We start from the raw sequence: 21,578 nt of genomic DNA, 5'->3' as shown, positions 1-21,578 counted from the left end.
GTCATATATCTTGTAGGTAATTTTGTATATGTCTAGATAACAATAGGAGGCCCACACCTTGTGGAAGAAACATCAAAATATTTAATCCTTGCAATCGGCTTAACCCATGAAATAGATCATTAGCAGTCTCTTGTGAACATTAGTAATGTTTCTATTGATCTATCTATTATCTCATATGGTTTCCCAAAAAGGTTACTTGGAGACATTTACACGCTCTCTTGACCATTGAGAATGTAACGAGGAAAGATAGAACAAATTGAAATGGAAGTGTTGAGGGCGATATCTTAGAGGTAGTTGTCAATTTTTGGATTTAAAGTTTCTTGATTGGACAACATGTAGATCCTCTTAGATATTTAGGATTTAATTGTGACTAAATTTGTCAAGGCGAATTGTTATGGAATAAATGGGGTGCCCATCTTCAATAAATATGTACCAAGCTAATTTATAGCTAGCTTCACTTTTATGGCTGTTGAATAGGAGAGCGTATACAAAGCAAGGCCTTGAAAGACAAATAGATTCAAAGATGATGAAAGACAACAAAGAAACTCAAAGATCATGGTGAAAACACGTGTTAAAAACTACCAAAGCAATCCCCCCCTTTGGAATGACCAACATGAACAACAAAAATATCATCAACTCAATATTTGTACGTATCGTGGTGAAAAGTTGTGACATCCATATCCAAGCATTTGTCCGTGAGAGTAGGTAGAGGCTCTGATAAAGAGAATAAATGAGTCAAAGGTATCTCTCACTTCTCTTGAGCTAATGGGAAAGCTTTGGCATGTCGAGGACTAGCATTGAAAGGGAAAACAATGAGAAATCAATAAGCCCATCGAGCCACAAGAAAACAAAAAATGTATACAAAGAAAGAATGCATGCAATGACCATGGAATCTAATTTCGTGTGGCATTTACTCTTGATAACACATGAAATATATTCATATTGATGAATTCACTACAAGACATAGTTGGAGGACATACATTGATGATTTATGGTAGGTAACTTTGATGTGACATTGCTTAAGATTAAGACATGATGCAAATCCTTTGTAAGAAATATTTGGAACGCCAAATATTGTTGACAAAGTGGTGCTTGTCGATGTTTACAAATGTAGGCCAAGAGTGTCTTGTACTCGCATGTTGGTTGGTTTGGGGACATCTAGATAGGCACTTTGTTCAAGTCATATATGTCATAAAAGAGAAGTTGAACCCCTTTACATAAAATATATATTAAGCATAGATGGTATTACATCTCCATAAGCTTTGCATGATTGTTGACTTAGCCCTTTATTTCTCTTGTTTTTTTCTTTTTAAAGAAGATATCATGTCACTAGTGTAAACATTTTACAAGATTTTTAAACTTTATTTCCCTTGTTGCATTTGATGTCATAACAAATTGTGCTCTTGAGCCAAATCTAGCTACCTAGCCAAATTAAGTGTTAGTAACAAATTAAACTTCCGAGTTAAATTAAGCTCACAATCAAACAAACGCACAAGTCAATTCTAGATAGCAAAAAGGTTGATGCTTGGATATTCTCAAGTTCAGCATGAAAACAACCAAAGATGACGAAAGAGAAAACCTCCTTGATGTGTGATACATTGGTCAAACAAATAAAACAATATATATGATAGCTATCCCTCACAAAAGCGATTAGAATTGGATAAAAATCAAGGCATCTACTTGATGTCCACTTGCTCCTTTCCTGGTTTTACTAGTATCTAAAGCATTTTCTGTGCATCTAAATTCTCATTATGTAAATATTAAAGGGTTAGCACTACCAAAGTCAAATGTTGGCGTTGTCGTGAAGATTTTTGGCAATAGTGTGAAAATCCCATAAAACGTACAAAATCGAGTATGAATCACGTAATACAATAATTGTGAAGATAACATTTTTAATATCTAAGTACAAAATGATGGAGGTTTCGAATGCACTTTATTACACGAGAAATAGACAACTAAATGTCAAGATATGAGGGTATAAAGTTTGTGAAAAGAAAAGAGAAAATTGTGAGATATCCCACATAGGCACGACAAATACGGCTCTCATCATATATAGAGAGTTCAAGGTAACTTGAACTTAGAGTGGAGGTGGCTAGCTACTAGAAAAGGGTTTTGGCCAACCAAAACCGGACCGGCGATGGAACCGGTGATCCGACGACATCCGACCGCAATCCGGCGGCAGCATGCGGTGTCGGTATCCGGCGTCGGCATCCGGCATCGGCATCCGACGACTAGATAAAATAAATATATAAAAATATATACATATACAAGGAGGGCAAGTATAGATTCGAACCTTGCACCTCCAAGTTAGGAGTCAAATGGCTTACCATTAAGCCATGGTATTTAGTTGAAATTATATTTTTATCATTGTACTTTTACATGTAAATTCTCATCCATGAGAGCTAAAATGAGTGACATGGTTAGCATGCACCACATGTAATACTTAAGCGCCAAATGGCAAACATGCAATTTATGCATGTCTTGTACCCTCACATGCATCATATGCATGAGAGCATCTATAAAAGAGGGAAGGGGGAGGAGAAAAACATGGTTTTTTTTTATGAAAATTAAGAGGAAGAAATTCGTTATCAAATCAATTGTGTAATCTCAACTTCTCTCTTTCCCAATCTATCTTAAGTACTTTCTCGCCAAAGCTTGTATCGACTCTAAATCCTTCCGGTCCAGAACCCCGGCGGTTCCGCCTCACGATCCGCGCGTAGTGACGGATCTTCACGACATAATAAAGTGGTGAACCCGACGTGAAAGAGGCGGTAGGAAGGATCAAGTCGAGATTAATACTTGGAGATGGCGTCCTCAAGCAACCAAGCAGGAGAGCTCGAAAGGATGATGCTAATCGTCGAGCAAATGATGAGATCTCGGGACAACGACGCGAGCGTGGAGAAGGCTATCGATCGTGTCGTAGAGCTCGAGGGCCAATTCGATGGAAGGAAAGTTACGAAGTTCCTTGATGCATATAAGAGGGAGATGAATCAAAGGGACGTGTTCGAGGCACGTCAAATCGCAAGCTTCAAGAGAGTTGTCGCCAACAACATCCAAAGACGCGTCATCGAGCTTCAAGAAGGAAAGACAACATGGTCCGAGTTCGAGAAAACGATACTAGCGGAGTTCGTGACTGAAGACTCAACGAGGATGACTCGACATGCCCTGATGAAGTGGATAGAGAAGAAGAATAAGAAGATGAGCGTCTCGAGGGTGTACGACGAATTCGACCAGATGTTTAGTCGTCTCCCCAATACGGACCAAGTGTTGCTTGAAGAGGACAAGACTTTGTACTTCTTGAAGGCCGTGGACATAAAGGATAGACGGGAGTTGGGGACTCTTCTCGAAGATGATACCCAAGCAAATGGGCTCGTAGCGGACTGGATCGCGGTGAAGCGGGCATGCAATAGGCTCGACAAGCGTCGCCAATGGGTTGATGACACCGACTTGACGGGACCGACTACCACGGAGAAAGCAAGACCGCCGAAAGTAGCTGAGCCGCCGAGACAAAGTAACGTGGAAGAAAAGAAGATAGATGACGACATCATTGAAGAGCTAGCGAAGAAGTTCGAGAAGGTCACTCTAGCCAACATGAATCGTCGGGGCCCTAAAGGAAAAGAACCCTTTAGATGCGTGTGGTGCGATAGCATGGACCACATGAGAAGGGATTGTGCGAGCCTTCGAGAGGCGATTCGACAAAATATCGTATACATAGAGGACAACATGATCTGCTCAAGCGAGACTAGAAGACCCCTACGAGTGAATTTCGGAAGAGGAGGAATGAAGAGATCTATGGAGGATGCCGATGCGACTCATGTGGATGCGATGCACTATGCTGCGTCGGCCGGAATAAGAGTCGGGAAAGACAAGACTGAAGCTGGTAGAGCGGGAGCAAAGTTTTGGACTTCCGTTCTCGAATATGAGAAGAAGGGAAAAGTCACATTGAACGAGGTAGAGCTTGCGGACCGAAGCGTTCAAAGCATAACCGGGTGGTCGGATCCGGTGGATGACAACACCATACTCGCAGAGGTGATGTGCGACAACCACGAGGTGTTCGTCGAAGAAAAGAGAAAGAGAATAGAAGAGCAAGGCCCATCTAAAAGACATGAAACAAGGAACGCGAAAAAGAAGGACGATGCAGAGACGAGTCGACCTTTACAAACGAAGGAACGAGAATCAAGCCGAAAAGGGGAGCTGAGCATACGAGTTGAAGAAACGGTTCGGCCCATGAAGGTTGGTGTCGAAGACCCCACTCGGAGGACAAGGACCATACCTACCTATAAGCTAAGGTCGGACATAGAGCAGACGACGGACCTAAAGAAGATTCTCGAAGAACGAGTTCTTGATAGCCACGTAACTTTGTCCTTGAGGGAATTGCTTGGCATTACGAAGAAGGAGTTCCATGACACGATCGTGGACCTTGTAAAGAGAAAGAGACAACAATCGGACGAGGAAGAAGAGAAGCCGCAAAAAGCAAAAACGAATGCCATAACGATGGCAAGAGACGAAATCGATGAAGATATGGTGGACAGCCACTACACTCGACCTCATTGGGCACGAGCGACAACGGAGACGCCGGTGAAGATCGGGGAGAAGAAAGAGACCGTCGTAGCCTTGATCGACCACGGCTCGGAGATCAACCTCATGTCAACCGACTTCTACAAAAAGGGAAGATGGCCAATCAATACAAACCACGGATGGAAGATTCGCGCGGCAACAAAGTCTACGGAGGACTTGTACGGAGCTTGTCCCAATGTCAAAGTCACGATCGGGGATGTGGAGATGGATCAACACTTCTTCGTACAAGAATCGGCGTCGCATCCTGTCATCCTAGGGCAACCTTATATCACATCATCTTGGATGGAGACCAAGTGTTCGATAATGGAGCAGCCTTCGCACGAATAAAGAGTCTTGACAACCAAAGATCGGTCCAATTCCTAACGGTGCGAGCCAATCATGAAAGGAATCGAGATAATCTCGGAGGCGAATACTCGGATTTTTAGAGCGGACTATTGAAGCATGGGGCACAAATAGTCCGAGCAATCACAAGACCCCACAAGAAAGAAGAGCGCGTGGATTGTAAGGAGAAGCAACATGTGTCACACCTAGTGGCGCATGTAAACTAGTAGTACCCGACAAGAAGCACAAGCGCCGGATACAAGAATTCGAGAAGATGTTGAAAGAAGAGAACATAATAGAAGAAGGAGAGTTCGTGACTCATATTATGGAAGAAGCCTCATTTAACGACACCATCGGCGAAATCGAGGACGTCGTGGACTTGAGCTATCTTCACAACCAACGTGTGATTTCGGTTAACTCCGTCAACATGTACGCTATCATCGATGAATACCGTCGTGGCATCTCGATGAATGAAGCTGACATCAACACGAAATATAAAACAGTGGATAAGAAGATCAAGCCAGTTGCGGTTCCGCTACCGGAAGATAGCTGGCAAAAGATGAAGGAAGTCGCTAACGATCCAAGCTTAAGAGATCCGAAGAAGATAGGTCATGACTTCACCAAAGAGACAAACGGGAAGCTACGAGTTGGAAAGGAGGATTTCCCTCTCCCTGAAGAGGAGCGAATGTTTCGCGATATGCTTGAGAGACATGGGAAGGCTTTCGCATTCTTCCCACGAGAAATCGGATGCGCCGACCCAAAGGTTATAGAGCCAATGGTGATCTTCACGGTGCCTCATGTGCCTTGGAATTTGAAACCGATACCGGTTCCGAGAGCATACCTTCCGAAGCTGATCGAGCTCTTAAAGGAGAAGGTGAGTATGGGAATTCTAGAACCGTCGAATGCTCCTTATTCCAATAGGTGGTTCACGGTGCCGAAGAAGAATGGATCATTGCGATTCATCCAAGATCTTCAACCCGTCAACAAGGTGACAATTCGAAATGCCGGAATCGGTCCGAGCGTGGACGAATTTGCCGAAGCATTTGCGGGCCGGTCCATCTACTCCATTGGCGATCTCTACTCCGGATATGACCAATTCCAGTTGGCGATCGACAGTCGGGACATTACAACCATGAGGACTCCGATCGGGCTTGTGCGGATGTGTACCTTACCCCAAGGCGCAACGAACTCGGTGGCTCATATGGTGAATGCCATGAATAAAGTCTTGAAGGATTGCATTCCGGACATCACGATGCCATTCTTGGATGATATTCCGATAAAAGGATGTTCGGATGAGGAGAAAGATGAATCGAAAGATAAGGAAGGTTGTAGAAAGTTCGTTGCGGATCATATGAAAGATTGCGAGAAGGTGCTTCAAAGGCTCGAAGATGCGAATTTGACATTTTCGGGAGAAAAATCCGCATTCCGGCACTAAGGAAGGCCGACTATGCCGAAGGGAAGCCAATTTACGTGACCGTAGATACGAGCCCAACCGGAATCGGGTGGGTCATCAATCAAGAAGGTGAAGATAATGCGCGATATGCCGTCCGGTTCGGAGCAAAGGTTCTCAGCGAACGGCAACAAAGATATGCCCAAGTCAAGCGGGAACTTTGGGGTATTGTGTCGGCAGTGAAGACGGACAAAGATTACCTGATCGGATCAGAAGTGATAATAGAGACAGATTGTCTCCCAATTCTCGGAATGGTCTCGGGATGTGCGACCCCAGATCTTGCTATGCTAAGGTGGATCGCCTACATCAAGTCTTTAAACCCAGAGATCCGTCACATCGCAGGGAAGAAGAACACCATGGCTGACATGCTGTCGAGGGCAAGATTTTCAAATGGAAGTAACATGGTTTCGGAAGATGAAGATGTCGCCCTCGACTTCTTCAAGATGGCTCGATTGTCGGCGGAAGACCAGGACACACAAACCCTCCACGCCTTCAACGAGAACGAGTACGAAGGAGAATGGTTACTCATCGGTAGATTCCTAAGAACATTGACGACAGATGCTTCGTTGACAAAGGAGGACACCCTACGAATCCGAAAGAAAGCTTACCGATACTTCTTGAAGGGAGGATTCCTTTGGCGACATCCAAAAAGAAGGGCAGGAATACCACGTCGAGTGGTGGTAAAGAAAGAAGAGCAAGAGACGCTGATGACCGAATTCCACGAGAGTGCTTGGGCAGGTCATAGAGGAACATGGGCGACGTTTGAAAAGTTGAAGGAGAAGTACTGGTGGCCAAGCATGTACAAAGATGTACTCCATTTCGTGTCCACATGCGAAACTTGCCAAGTATATTCAAATATACGTCATCGTGATGAGTTAAAGCCGACATACCCACTCACCATACACTTCAAATGGATGGTGGATCTGGTCTCGATGCCAATGGGAGTGGGACAAATGAAGTACTTAGCGTTGGCAAGGGAAGACTTGACAAATCAAGTGGAAGGACGAGCCTTGACAAATAAGACGACTTCAGCTGTTTGCAAATTTCTACTTGAAGATGTTGTTTGCCGATATGGATGTGTAGGGAAGATAGTGGCCGACCGAGGGGAGTTGGACGCGCACGAAGCGACGGAGCTCTTCGAAAGACTAGGCGTGAAGCTCTCCCTCACGACTGCCTACAATCCGGAAGCAAATGGGAAGATCGAGCGAGGGCATGGACCTATCGTTAAAGCCATCGTACGGGCATGCAACGGTCGAGTCAGGAATTGGCCACGACTATTACCCTATGCCTTGTGGGCCGATAGAACGACACATAGCTCGGTGACAGGGTATATGCCGACGGAGCTTATGTATGGACAAAAGCCGATTATGCCCATCGAAAGAACGATCGCCTCATGGGTAGCGATACCGTGGGGGAACGAGATGAGCCGAGAAGAGTTATTAGCGGCGCGGATAAGGCAACTTGAAAGAAGACCTGAAGATTTAGAAAAAGCGCGAAAGATGATGAAGGCAGCCTGAGTAAAGAACAAAGTTCGGTTCGACAACACACATCGACTTCGTCCCAAGAAGATTGAAGAAGGGGATTGGGTTTTGGTTTACGACAGCACCCTTGACAATCAACATAGTACAACAAGGAAGTTCGCAAGAAGATGGTTCGGGCCGTATGTGGTGACAAGTGCCAACGATAATGCCACATACCACCTTGCGGAACTAGACGGATCAAGGTTGGCCGTACCTATTGCGGGGAAAAGAGTAAAGCTTTTCAAGAAAAGACAAGACAAGGATCCTGACCTCGATTACCTCGACGATGAACATAATAGGCCGGATGAAAATGAAGACATGGAGGAATCTAATTGATCATCGTAGCCGAAATCTCACTTCTTCTCTTCTTGGCACGTACCGGAGGACGTGCGGTTTGGTGGGGGTGGATGTCGTGAAGATTTTCGGCAATAGTGTGAAAATCCCATAAAACGTACAAAATCGAGTATGAATCACGTAATACAATAATTGTGAAGATAACATTTTTAATATCTAAGTACAAAATGATGGAGGTTTCGACTGCACTTTATTACACGAGAAATAGACAACTAAATGTCAAGATATGAGGGTATAAAGTTTGTGAAAAGAAAAGAGAAAATTGTGAGATATCCCACATAGGCACGACAAATACGGCTCTCATCATATATAAGGTGGAGCAAAAGATATTATCTTTGTGTCTATGTGTGGAGCATAGAGAGTTCAAGGTAACTTGAACTTAGAGTGGAGGTGGCTAGCTACTCGAAAAGGGTTTTGGCCAACCAAAACCGGACCGGCGATGGAGCCGGTGATCCGACGACATCCGACCACAATCCGGTGGCAGCATGCGGCACCGGTATCCGGCGGCGGCATCCGACGACGGTATCTGGCGAACCGGCGACTAGATAAAATAAATATATAAAAATATATACATATACAAGGAGGGCAAGTATAGATTCGAACCTTGCACCTCCAAGTTAGGAGTCAAATGGCTTACCATTAAGCCATGGTATTTAGTTGAAATTATATTTTTATCATTGTACTTTTACATGTAAATTCTCATCCATGAGAGCTAAAATGAGTGACATGGTTAGCATGCACCACATGTAATACTTAAGCGCCAAATGGCAAACATGCAATTTATGCATGTCTTGTACCCTCACATGCATCATATGCATGAGAGCATCTATAAAAGAGGGAAGGGGGAGGAGAAAAACATGGTTTTTTTTTATGAAAATTAAGAGGAAGAAATTCGTTATCAAATCAATTGTGTAATCTCAACTTCTCTCTTTCCCAATCTATCTTAGGTACTTTCTCGCCAAAGCTTGTATCGACTCTAAATCCTTCCGGTCCAGAACCCCGGCGGTTCCGCCTCACGATCCGCGCGTAGTGACGGATCTTCACGACAGCGTGGATAGCGAGTTTGCTAATGATACAACTCTATATGTTCAGGCCTCACAATTAAATTTGACACAGGTGCAAAAGGTTGTGGATGATTTCTCAGATGCATTGGGTGCATTGATAAATTGGGATAAATCATCAGGCTTTTGGGTCACTCCGGGAGATCCACCAGTTAATTTACCTTCTTCAGGATTCACCTGGATACCTCAAGCTCAGTCCATTTGGTATTTAGGCTATAGAGTGGGTTTGGGATTAAAGGTAGAGAATATGGTTGCACCTTTGTTAAGATTAAGGAATAAGCTAATATACTAGAATAAGGAAAAGCTATCCTTAGCAGGACGTATAGTTGTAGCTAATTCGGTGCTTTTGTCCTCAATTTGGTATATAGTGTCGAAAAATAGTGCACGGCCACAACCGAGGAATAGGATCAACTCACAGAAAACGGGAAATACAAAATGCACGAAGACAATAGAGAGGAGAGTACACAGGATGTTTACGTGGAAAACCCTAAATGGGAAAAAACCACGGGAGTCCTCAGACTCCAACTATCACTATGAACAGAGATGTACAATGGTGAAGCTACAAGGCAACAACCTTGAGTTCACTGTCTTCGCCACAGGCGGCGGTAATACACAGAGGCAACGACCTCTTCGTCTCTCTCTCTCTCTCTCTCTCGGCTGCTCTCACTTCTCATGAAAAATAAGCAACAACATTAAACTGTTTGCCCTAAGTCATATTTATACACATATGACTTTCGGGCTATTTACAAATATAGCCGCAAGGGCTCTTGGAAAAACATATTCACAGATATGTCCCCGCATCCGGATCTCTCTCCGGGTACATTCATCATCCGGCTCCGTAACCGGGGTCTTCATCATCCGGATCCGTAGCCGGGTACTCATCATCCGGCTTCATGCCGGGTACTCTTCATCATCCGGTTCCGTAATCGCAACCGGGCTTGCCGTCATTCATCTCCGGACATCCCATCCGGAGGGACCGAAATCCCAACAAACTCCCCCTTCACTTCGGCATGGGATGTCTCTCCAACCCGATCCTCTTCCGGCATGCTTCCAGTTTGTCGGGTGTGAGCACCTTGGTCAGCATATCCGACCCGTTCTCGTCCGTGTGGATCTTCGTCAACACGAACTCCTTGTCTTCTATCCTTTCCCGGATCCAGTGGTATCTACGTTGGATGTGCTTCGTCCGGGAGTGATAGGCCGCGTTCTTCGCAAGGTGGATGGCACTCTGACTGTCGCAGTAGAGTCGGTACTCCTCCTGCCGGATCCCGAGCTCTCTAATGAAGTCCTTCATCCATATTATTTCCTTGCCGGCTTCAACAGCTGCCATGTACTCCGCCTCCGTGGTTGACAACGCAACCGTCTTCTGCAGCCTCGACTGCCACGAAACGGCTCCCCCTGCATAGGTCATCACATACCCTGATGTGGACCGGCTGGTATCTGCATCAGCCGACATATCCGAATCGGTGAAACCGTCGAGTTCGGGCTTACCGGAGCCGAATCGTAGGCACACGTTTGTCGTGCCCTTCAGGTATCGGAGTATCCACTTGACCGCGTTCCAGTGCTCTTTGCCAGGGTTGCTCATGTACCGGCTCACCACTCCGACTGCATATCCTATGTCCGGTCTCGTACACACCATGGCGTACATCAAGCTCCCGACGGCTGAGGCATATGGCACTTTCATCATATCCTCCTTTTCAGCCTTTGTCTTAGGACTTTGCTTGTTGGACAGCTTGCAGTTTGCCGGGAGGGTCGATCCGACCGGTCTTGCTTCCGACATGTTGAACCGGTGAAGCACCTTTGTCACGTACTTCTCCTGTGACAACCACAACTGCTTCTTCTTCCGGTCCCTGATGATGTGCATCCCTAGTATTTGTCTCGCCGGACCCAGGTCCTTCATTGAGAAGGTTCGGTGAAGAGCCTTCTTCAGCATCCGTATCTTGACCTGGTCCCGTCCGACGATCAACATGTCGTCCACGTACAGGAGGAGTATTAGAGAGTCTCCTCCTTCGAACTTCTTCACAAACACACAGTGGTCGGACTGCGTTTTGAGGTACCCTTCGTCGGTCATGAAGGAGTCGAACTTCCGGTACCATTGCCGGGGAGCCTGCTTCAGTCCGTAAAGGCTCTTCTTCAACCGGCATACCAGGTGCTCCTTCCCTTTCTTCTCGAATCCTTCCGGTTGCTGCATGTAGATCTCTTCTTCGAGGTCACCGTGAAGGAATGTCGTCTTCACGTCCATCTGTTCTACCTCGAGGTCCATGCTTGCCGCTATGCTCAGCACCGTCCGGATGGAGGTCATCTTCACTACCGGGGCAAATATCTCGTCGAAGTCGACGCCCTTCTTCTGCTGAAACCCCTTCACCACGATCCTGGCTTTGTATCTCGGGGGGTTTCCGGCATCTCCCGGTTTCAGCTTGAACACCCACTTGTTACGGAGTGCCCGTTTTCCTTTCGGCAACTCCACAAGTTCATATGTGTGGTTCTCATGCAGGGAATCCATCTCGTCCTGCATGGCACTCAACCACCTGCGGCTCTGGGTGTCATGCTTTGCTTCTTCAAAGCTCTCCGGCTCCCCTTCGTCGGTTAGCAGCACGTGCTCTGGTTCCGGAAATCTCCGGGGGGCCCTTCTCTCTCTTAGAGGATATCTCCGTTCCGGAGCTTCGGTAACCGGTTCTTCTGATTCTTCTTCTTCATCCGAATCCATTTCGGGATCGGGAACGGTTCCGGTATCATTTTCATCTTCCTCGGCCGGTTCTCTTTCTTCACCGTCTTCGGCCGGATCCTCGAGTGCTAACCGGTCCCTTGCCGGTCGGGACTGCTCCTCGTAGAGTTTATCCTCACCGGTCGACTTGGAGCTCTTCATCTTCTTCTCCGACTCCAAGTCGGCGAGTGTCTTGTCCTCCATGAAGATGATGTCTCGACTCCTGAATATCTTCTTGTCGACCGGGTCCCATACTCGGTAGCCGAACTCGTCGTCGCCGTAACCGAGGAATATGCATGGCCGGGTCTTTGGATCTAGCTTCCCTCTCCGGTCCTTTGCCACATGCACGTATGCGAGACACCCGAACACCTTCAGATGCCGGTAGGATACTTCCCTACCGGTCCACACTCTCTGCGGCGTGTCTCCGTCCAAAGGTACTGAGGGTGATCTGTTTATCACATATGTCGCCGTCGACATTGCCTCAGCCCAAAATCCCTTGGGTAATTTCGCATGCGCCAGCATACTCCGGACCCTCTCCATTATGGTCCGGTTCATCCTCTCGGCCAGCCCGTTCAGTTCCGGCGTCTTCGGCACAGTAAACTCGAGCCGGATTCCCTTCGAGCGACAGTACTCCTGGAACTGCCCCCGGTATTCCCCTCCGTTATCCGCTCGTATCGCTTTCAGCTTCTTGCCGGATTCCCTTTCCACTCTCGCGTGGAGATCTTTGAAGACGCACAACACTTGGTCCTTTGTCTTCATCGGTGCCGTCCACAGTTTTCGGCTATGATCATCGATGAATGTTACGAAGTACTGGGCTCCGCCATGTGACTTCGTTTCTACCTGACACACATCAGTGTGCACCAACTCCAATGGTGCGCTACGTCTCGTCGGTGGCCTTGAGTGGAAGGAGGTCCGGTTTTGCTTACCGGCCAGACAGTCGGTGCACCTCTCCAGGTGCACATGCTTCACTGGAATAAGATTGTCTTCTGCAAGCCTCTTCATCCCCTTCTCACTCATATGGCACAGTCTCTTGTGCCACAGCTCACCGGCAGTGTCGGCTGCCACATTCAGCTCTTCCGGACATAACCGAGCATTCATCAGGTACAGTGTGTTGTCTTTCCGGGCCCGAGCCACTATCAGGCTCCCCTTGCTGAACTTCATTACGCCGTTCTGGATGCTACCCGTGTAGCCTTCGTCATCTAGCCTCCCGGCCGAAATCAGGTTCAGTCGGACCTCCGGAACGTGTCGGACATTCTTCAGCAGCATTTTGCATCCGGTCGGGGTTGTCAGCCACACATCTCCTATGCCGGCAATCCGGCACGTACCTTCGTTTCCCATCCGAACACAGCCATGCTCCCCGGCTGTGTAGGATGAGAAGTATCTTCTCTCCGGGGTCAGGTGGAACGATGCTCCGGAATCGACCACCCAGGTCGTCTCATCGCCGGCAATGTTTAGCTCACCTTCTTCGGTGATGAGCATGATTTCTTCTTCACTTGCCGCGAGTGCCGTCGTTCCTTTCCGGTCCTGCCCTCGCCGATCCGAACCTCTCCGGTCCGTGGCTCCCCGGTATGCACCGTTTCTCTCCGGTGACTTCTTCGAATCGGTGTCGTCGGCTCCGTTGTCTTTTCGGTAATGCCGACAATTCTTTCGGAAGTGCCCCGGCTTCCCACAGTGGAAGCATGTGGGCCTTCCTCTTGACTGCGACCGGGTCCCCGACTTCTCCCGTCTTTGCGGACTCCGGTTCCATTGTCTTCCCCGATCCGATTCGGTAAATAGCATCTTCGGTTCGGAGGCCGGTTCCTTGTCTCTCCGACGCGCTTCTTCGTTCAAGATACTTGTCTTTACCGTTTGCAAGGACAAGTTATCTTCGGTGCAGGAGGTGCTGAGAGTCACCACCAAGTTCTCCCAGCTGTCCGGCAATGTACACATCAGGATGATGGCTTGCATTGCATCCTCCAGCGGGAACTTGATCGCCGCAAGCTGATTCACGAATCCCATGAACGTGCTTACGTGTTCCACCATACTCTCGCCGTCCCGGTACTTGAGATTCACAATCTTCCTCATCAGGGAGGTCCGGTTCAACGCATTCTTCCTCTCGTAGAGGCCCGACAGCTTCTTCCACATTTCATATGCGTTGGTGTCGTTCGCCACATGTTGCAGGACACTTACATCGACATATTGCCGGATCGTCGCTACGGCTTTCCGGTTCAGGAGCTTCCACTCCGACTCTATTACCCCCTTGGGTATCTCGGCATTGTCGATCGGTTCGTACAGGTCTCGGACGATGAGAAGGTCTTCCATCTTTATCTTCCAGTCGGCGTAATTCTGTGCATTCAGCACCATCATCCCCGGCTGCCCGCTGCCGCCGCCTTCCATTTTCTGCAGCAGTTCGCTCTGATACCAATTTGTCGAAAAATAGTGCACGGCCACAACCGAGGAATAGGATCAACTCACAGAAAACGGGAAATACAAAATGCACGAAGACAATAGAGAGGAGAGTACACAGGATGTTTACGTGGAAAACCCTAAATGGGAAAAAACCACGGGAGTCCTCAGACTCCAACTATCACTATGAACAGAGATGTACAATGGTGAAGCTACAAGGCAACAACCTTGAGTTCACTGTCTTCGCCACAGGCGGCGGTAATACACAGAGGCAACGACCTCTTCGTCTCTCTCTCTCTCTCTCTCTCGGCTGCTCTCACTTCTCATGAAAAATAAGCAACAACATTAAACTGTTTGCCCTAAGTCATATTTATACACATATGACTTTCGGGCTATTTACAAATATAGCCGCAAGGGCTCTTGGAAAAACATATTCACAGATATGTCCCCGCATCCGGATCTCTCTCCGGGTACATTCATCATCCGGCTCCGTAACCGGGGTCTTCATCATCCGGATCCGTAGCCGGGTACTCATCATCCGGCTTCATGCCGGGTACTCTTCATCATCCGGTTCCGTAATCGCAACCGGGCTTGCCGTCATTCATCTCCGGACATCCCATCCGGAGGGACCGAAATCCCAACATATAGCATCTACATGGTTGTTTTCGAGGACAATAATGCTTAAAGGTCAACGCCTAATACGGAATTTTATTTGGGGGAACAACATTTCAGACAGTTTGGTAGCAAAGGTAGCTCAGTCAGTTCTTATACAATCTAAGTAGAAAGGAGGTCTAGGGTTGATTGATCCGTTTATGCAATGTAAAACCTTACTTTCTAAACATGTTGTTAGGAGTAGCCAGGGGAGGAGTTATGGAAAAAGCTATGGATTCGGCATTTACATAAGGTCAAGCCATCAGTAGGTGGTCAATGGAATGATAGTCTTAGATGGTTCTTGAATGCAAGTTTTCCGTTACCTGAGTCCAATGTTGGATTGTTACATTTCGTTAATGAATATTTCGGGCATGGGAAAGTCTTCGTCAAGCACTTGTTTTCTTGCCACCGAAAACTTATGCTCAATTCATGCGTCAAACTTTGATATGGAACCCTTTATTTACAGATGAAGTTGCATGTGTTTTGGTTCTATGCCTTAGGTTATCTTGGGCTGCAATGGACAATGGTCCAACCCGTACGGTTGCGGATTGGATAAAGTTTTTGCACACTTCAAGGTAGGACCAAAGGAATATGTTGTCAAACTTAAGACGAGCAAACATAATGGTATCTCAATTGTCCATGGTGTATCAGGTTACAATGCCAAGTTTGCAATCCGATCATTTTCAAGGTTGGTACAGTATGTTTTTGACACTTAATATACTTGTAGGAGCTCGTTTATATCATCAAAATGGCAGCCTCTATTTTTATGAAGTTTTGGATAATGGTAGGTTGGTATTAGTAGATGATGAGTGTCCAATTATGTCCGCTGCAAAGTAGTTACCAATGCGAGTAATTGCTAGATTGGATAAAAAATTGTTTATTGACACTAGTCCCTTAATTGCTAACTCTTCATCTCATATTTGGATTTTACACTCTAGGCCACTTGCTGATCTGTAGTGGGATCCAACGGATTATGATTGGAGATTGTCCATGCTTGACAATGCCATTAAGGTCCTCCCATTCTTCACATATTCAGTGGCGTTTGGAAGAAACTTTATGTTGAGGCAGACCGAGTCAGTACCTGCTGGAAAAAAGTATTGGGAGGATAGTAATGTCTCATATGGTGATGTTTTGGAAACAATTTTGGTCAACTAAATGTATGAACAAGATATTACACTTTCATTGGTTGATGATTCAATATGTGTTGCAAGTAGGTGATTGCTGAGGGGATTTGTGATTGATCGGTCATGCATTATGTGTGGTTTTGTATGTGAGTCATTGCATCATGTGTTTTGGGAATGTGTTGTCGCAAAAAAAAAGGTTTCGAATTCTTAGGCTACTAGGTGGTAAGTATAGGTCGGGGATTTTCACGTGGGGTGCAGTCTTCTAGGGAAGGTTGGATCAATAAATGACTTTTTATCATCATCATTCTTCTTCCTTGACATTACATGTGAGAAGTTTTCAGGTATACTCTACTTCAAGCTCCTTGCATGGAATCAAGTTTTTCTCCCAGAGTTACGTCTGCCAAATTGTCTCCTCTTTGGCTTTATGGGTTCTTTGGAAAGCTAGGTGTTCCAAGCTATACAATGATGAAAACATTCACATTGTGGATCAAGTTAAGTCTTTTTGGGACTTATTGGTACATACGATTAAAGGTGATTATGATAGTTATAAGGGTTCTGGAAATAAAACTAATAAGAAAAGAATGAGAATTTGTAGAGTTTGGTCATCTATTCCTATTATGTTGGATACAACCTCTAATGTAAAGTGGAATTACGTACCACCTCGTTGGTCGTTCCCGCCTTTGGCACTGTCTTTAGTACAAACAACATGACATAACATAGATGAGCGTTGTTGTTTTTGTTTGGATAAGTGATGTTGTTGTGGGGGCTGAAGCAGATTGTCATAACGAGAGGAATTTTTTAGACTCATTTCTTTTATATTCGTACAGGATGTTGGTGGTAGTCGGCGACATGGCAAGCTGGTCGGCAAGATGTTGATGTGGACGGAATGAAGAAGATCTTAGGTTTCTTAGGGATTGCAGAAAACAGGATCTAGTTGTTGTTTTTGTCACATAGTTATTTGTCTTTATAGCATATTGCCATGACAAGAGGATGAGCATTGATGGTGTGGGGGCTGAAGCAAATATATGAGGGGATGAGAAAACATTCTATACTCATTTTGGTGTTATTTGTACAGGAACTTGGTGGTAATCGGCGAGATGGTTGATTTGGACTTAAGTAGCAAATTCTTTTGAGGGATAAGGATGAGTGAAGATGGTGTGGGGATCGAAGCATGTTTTTTTGAGTTTATGATCAAGCGAAAGTCGACATGGCTAATGTGAGAATATGAAAGTTATGGTAAACCGGACTGTTGATGTATTATTCTCTTCTTGTGATAAAGCAGATTGTTGAGGGGTTGTGGAGATGAAGGAATTCCAAGTGCATGGGTATCATGGTAGGTTTGTTGTTTCCAAATGCATCATTTGTAACAGGTGTTGAAGAACAACGATTTCCCAAGATCTTGTGATGCAAGTCAATGAAAAACTAGTTTACAGCCTACATATCTTCGAGGAGGAAGCATATAGTGTAAAGCAATTGATAATATCAAAGACCGGTTGAGTGATTGTCCATGATCTACCGCAGAAGACCTTGAAGGAAGTATTGAAGACTATTCTTCATGTTTTAAATTTAGCATGTACACAAAATAATAGTCATTATTTGCTTTATGTTTGTTTCACATGTCAAAGACCGGTTTAGTGATCATGGATAATTTATTGCGGAAGAGTTGGACGGAAATATTAAAGGCTATTCCTCAGGTTTGTTTGAAGGAATTATCCTTACCTAGAATCATTGGATTGTTGGACTATTTTGTATATTGCCTTTGGCCATTTTCATTTTAATACCAATGAAGTATATTTTTTTCGAAAAAAAATAAAAATAAATCAAAGGCATAAGAACAACAAACTAAATTTCACTATCCCTTCGATAAGTTAAACCCCTATGCACAAGGACCTAGACATCCACCTTTGACGACTATTACATGAGAGACAAGACACGTTGTTTGAAATAAGAATATAGAACTAGGAATTGAGTTTTAGCATGACCAACTATGCAAAAGAATGCAACTCTCACTAATACAACATGATGTTTACGTAGCTTTGGAAGAAAGGACCTCTTAAAAGAAGGGCACCCAAAAAAGGTCTATACAATTTTATGTTGCAAACATAAAATTGCAAGTGGTTCCTTTCAAAAGATTATTGGCAAGTGAACATTATCCACCACATTTATATAAGGTAATGTACAACTTAAACTTTATGGATCAAACATTTATGAACGGCATAGCTATGACTTCTAGTTAAGATGGCCTTTCTTATCAATCAATTGATTGCTTATGGATTTATGAATTGAATGTAGTTTACATGGAAAAGGTAATAAAACCTACAGGGTTCAAGCCTACACGCAAAAAACGCATGAATGGGTGAGAGCTGAAAACACTTACTATCATGCAGATAATGTCAATTTCTAAAGGGACGGTCATCCTTAAGTCTTGTGTATGAACAACTTGAGAGTGTTTTGTAGGCTCGTATAATTTGTTTGAATCTTTCTACACGGTCGTAGGTGTTGTTGACTCCTATAAAACAAGGTACAAGTTTGCTTATTTGGGTTGCCTTTTGTTATCATTAACATGACTATTGTCGGGTACAAGTATCCTTTCTCTATTGTCAAAAGGGATGACAATGTTTAGATGTTGTCGGAAGTGTGTGACTAAGTTTGAATTTGACTTGTCGGTTTTATTGTTACCATCTCCATGTTTCTGGTTGTTTGTGGCATGAGTTTCTAGCTTGGTCCCGACTCCCAATGTTGTGGATCCCATTGGTGGTTAACAATGAAAAGTGGAGTTGCTAGTAAAGCCAAGCTTGCATCGGAACTCATGGAGTGTCCATAAGTGGTGGTGTGTGTTTGGTATTCACAAGATTTGACTATTTCTATGTTCAACATTTCTAAGTGCACTAATATACTATTAATATATCCTATGCACTTGCTTGAAGCTTAACAAGTCTTTGCCATAAGACAAGCAATAAGTCTTTTTGAATGGTCTAGTTTAATTTCGAGATATGCTCGAACGGAGAAACGGTGCAGAAAACATTTACCACAATTATGGTTTCAAATATCGTCTCATGGAATGCACTAAAAAGAGTCTATAGAGACTATGGATATGCCAAGGAGGGGTTGTATTAGTTTTGAAGAGATGCACCACAATATATGTATATAGTTTCCTTTAATTTTAATACCAATGGAGGATATTTTTATGGGAAAAAAAATTATATCCTATGTCCTCATTGGATTTTTCATTAGGTTGTTTTCGAAAAAACGAAATGGTTATTTATTTAAATCCTCTCTAATATTTAGAAGATCTTCTAAAGACGACTCAGGTCAATCTTTCTTGGGGAAGGGGGAGAGAAATGTAGTACTAGATCCTTTCTTGTTTGACTTACTATTGTGGCGGTCACATGGACCATACCCAAATTAGGCCCCTACCAAGCCCCATAATTAGAAGAGCTAATTGGAGCGGGAGAACACCCTCCACGCTAAGAGTAGTCTATAAAATGTAAGTTAGAACATAATGGAAAGGGGAAGTTATTCTGGAGAGCATTTCACATCTTGAGCATTTCACATCTTGGTGGAGAAGACGGGCAAAGCAACCCCAACTCATGACCCCAACAACACACGCCACGATGCAACACAACAACAATGGTGGCAACGCAAACTCAATGAATCCGGAATTCCTCCAACAACAAATTCTAGACCATCAGCCCACATCGCCAATCGACCAACTGGTTCAAGCCCTGCCCAACATTATTTTACAAGTTAACCATACTAACCAAGCCATGTTGTCATTTCTTTCAGCACGATCCGAGCCACAACAGAATCTCCCGGACCCTCGAGTTCGCCCAAAACCATTCTCCAGCCTACCATCGGAAGACGTCCTCTCTTGGCTGGATCATTTCGAAATGGTGGCCTGTTACCACCAGTGGCCACACCCCTGGAAGGCAATGGAAATGAAGACACTCCTCGAGAATATCGCAGCAACATGGCTCGTACAACAACCTGAAGAGACACGCAACGACTGGGATCTGTTACGGGCAGCCATGATTCGGAATTTTGCTCATCAAGACTCCCGCCAGACGGCCCTACAACAACTCGAGTCAATTGCCCAACAGCCACGCGAACCCATCACCCAGTTCGTGGTTCGGTTTGTGCAGATCCTATGCCGGGCTGACGCCAACATGTCGGAAGACATGAAGTTGTTTTTCTTCTGGCCGCATATCCAACATGACCTCCGCCGCCATGTACGCGATCAAGGCTCGACGACACTACACGAAGCCATCCTCACCGCCCAACGCATCGAAGTTGCAGACGCGCACGACATGCACACACCAGGTAATCTCAGTCACGATCATATAACCACTATGCCAGCCGCCACTCCCATGGACATCGACGTCCAAAACACGCAATTACGCGCCAAGCGTGCATTGCCCGAACGAGATAGCCAGGGACGCCCCAAATGTTTCTACTGCAACAACTATGGCCACATTCGGCGTCACTACAAAACCTCCCTCGGTCCGTTTTCCGATTCACCACACGATTCCTATAGGCAACACCCGCCCCATCCACGCAGCTCCTCGACGTCGCTCGCCTCTCGACCACGAGCGCATCGACAACGCCGTCAAAACTATGCTACAACAGGGGATTATCACACCTTCTGAGAGCGAGTGGATCTCGGAGCCACACATGGTAAAGAAAGGGGATGGCTCTTACCGTTTTTGTGTCGACTTCCGACAACTAAACCATGTCACCACCCATGACCGCTATCCTCTCCCTCGTATCGACGACCTCCTTGACCAGCTCGGCATGGTAAAGAAAGGGGATGGCTCTTACCGTTTTTGTGTCGACTTCCGACAACTAAACCATGTCACCACCCATGACCGCTATCCTCTCCCTCGTATCGACGACCTCCTTGACCAGCTCGGCAAATCAAAGTACTTCACCTCCCTCGATCTGGCCTCGGGATATTGGCAGATCCCTATGAATCCTAAAGATGCCCACAAAACTGCATTCCGCACTAGGAAAGGCATTTTTCAGTTCACATGAATGCCCTTCGGCCTATCCGATGCTGGGAGCACATTCCAGCGAATGGCTAACGCCATCTTCGATGATCTCATCACCTGTCGTGTCATCATCGTCTATCTAGACAATATTCTGATACATACAAGCACTTGGCTGGAACACCTTCAAGTCCTTCGGGAGGTCCTCACTTGTGTTCAATGTTATCGATTGCAGCTGCAATGGAAGAAGTGTCGATGGGGTAGTACACGCCTCCGCTTCCTCGGGTACATCATCTCCTCGGATGGAGTATAGATGGACCCAGAGAAGACGGAAGCAGTCCAAAAATTCCCATGCCCCACCACAATCAAGCAGCTTCAACGCTTCCTCGGCCTCCTCACGTTCTCTCTTCGCTTCATCCCACGGCTAGCTGACCTGTCAGCCCCACTA

Source organism: Azolla caroliniana, unplaced genomic scaffold (genome assembly GCF_043228905.1).
Source record: "Azolla caroliniana isolate FFs.n. ecotype wild unplaced genomic scaffold, voAzoCaro1.0.p SCAF_3, whole genome shotgun sequence".
Classification (NCBI taxonomy): Eukaryota; Viridiplantae; Streptophyta; class Polypodiopsida; order Salviniales; family Salviniaceae; genus Azolla; species Azolla caroliniana.
Note: the sequence above shows the minus strand (reverse complement) of the source record.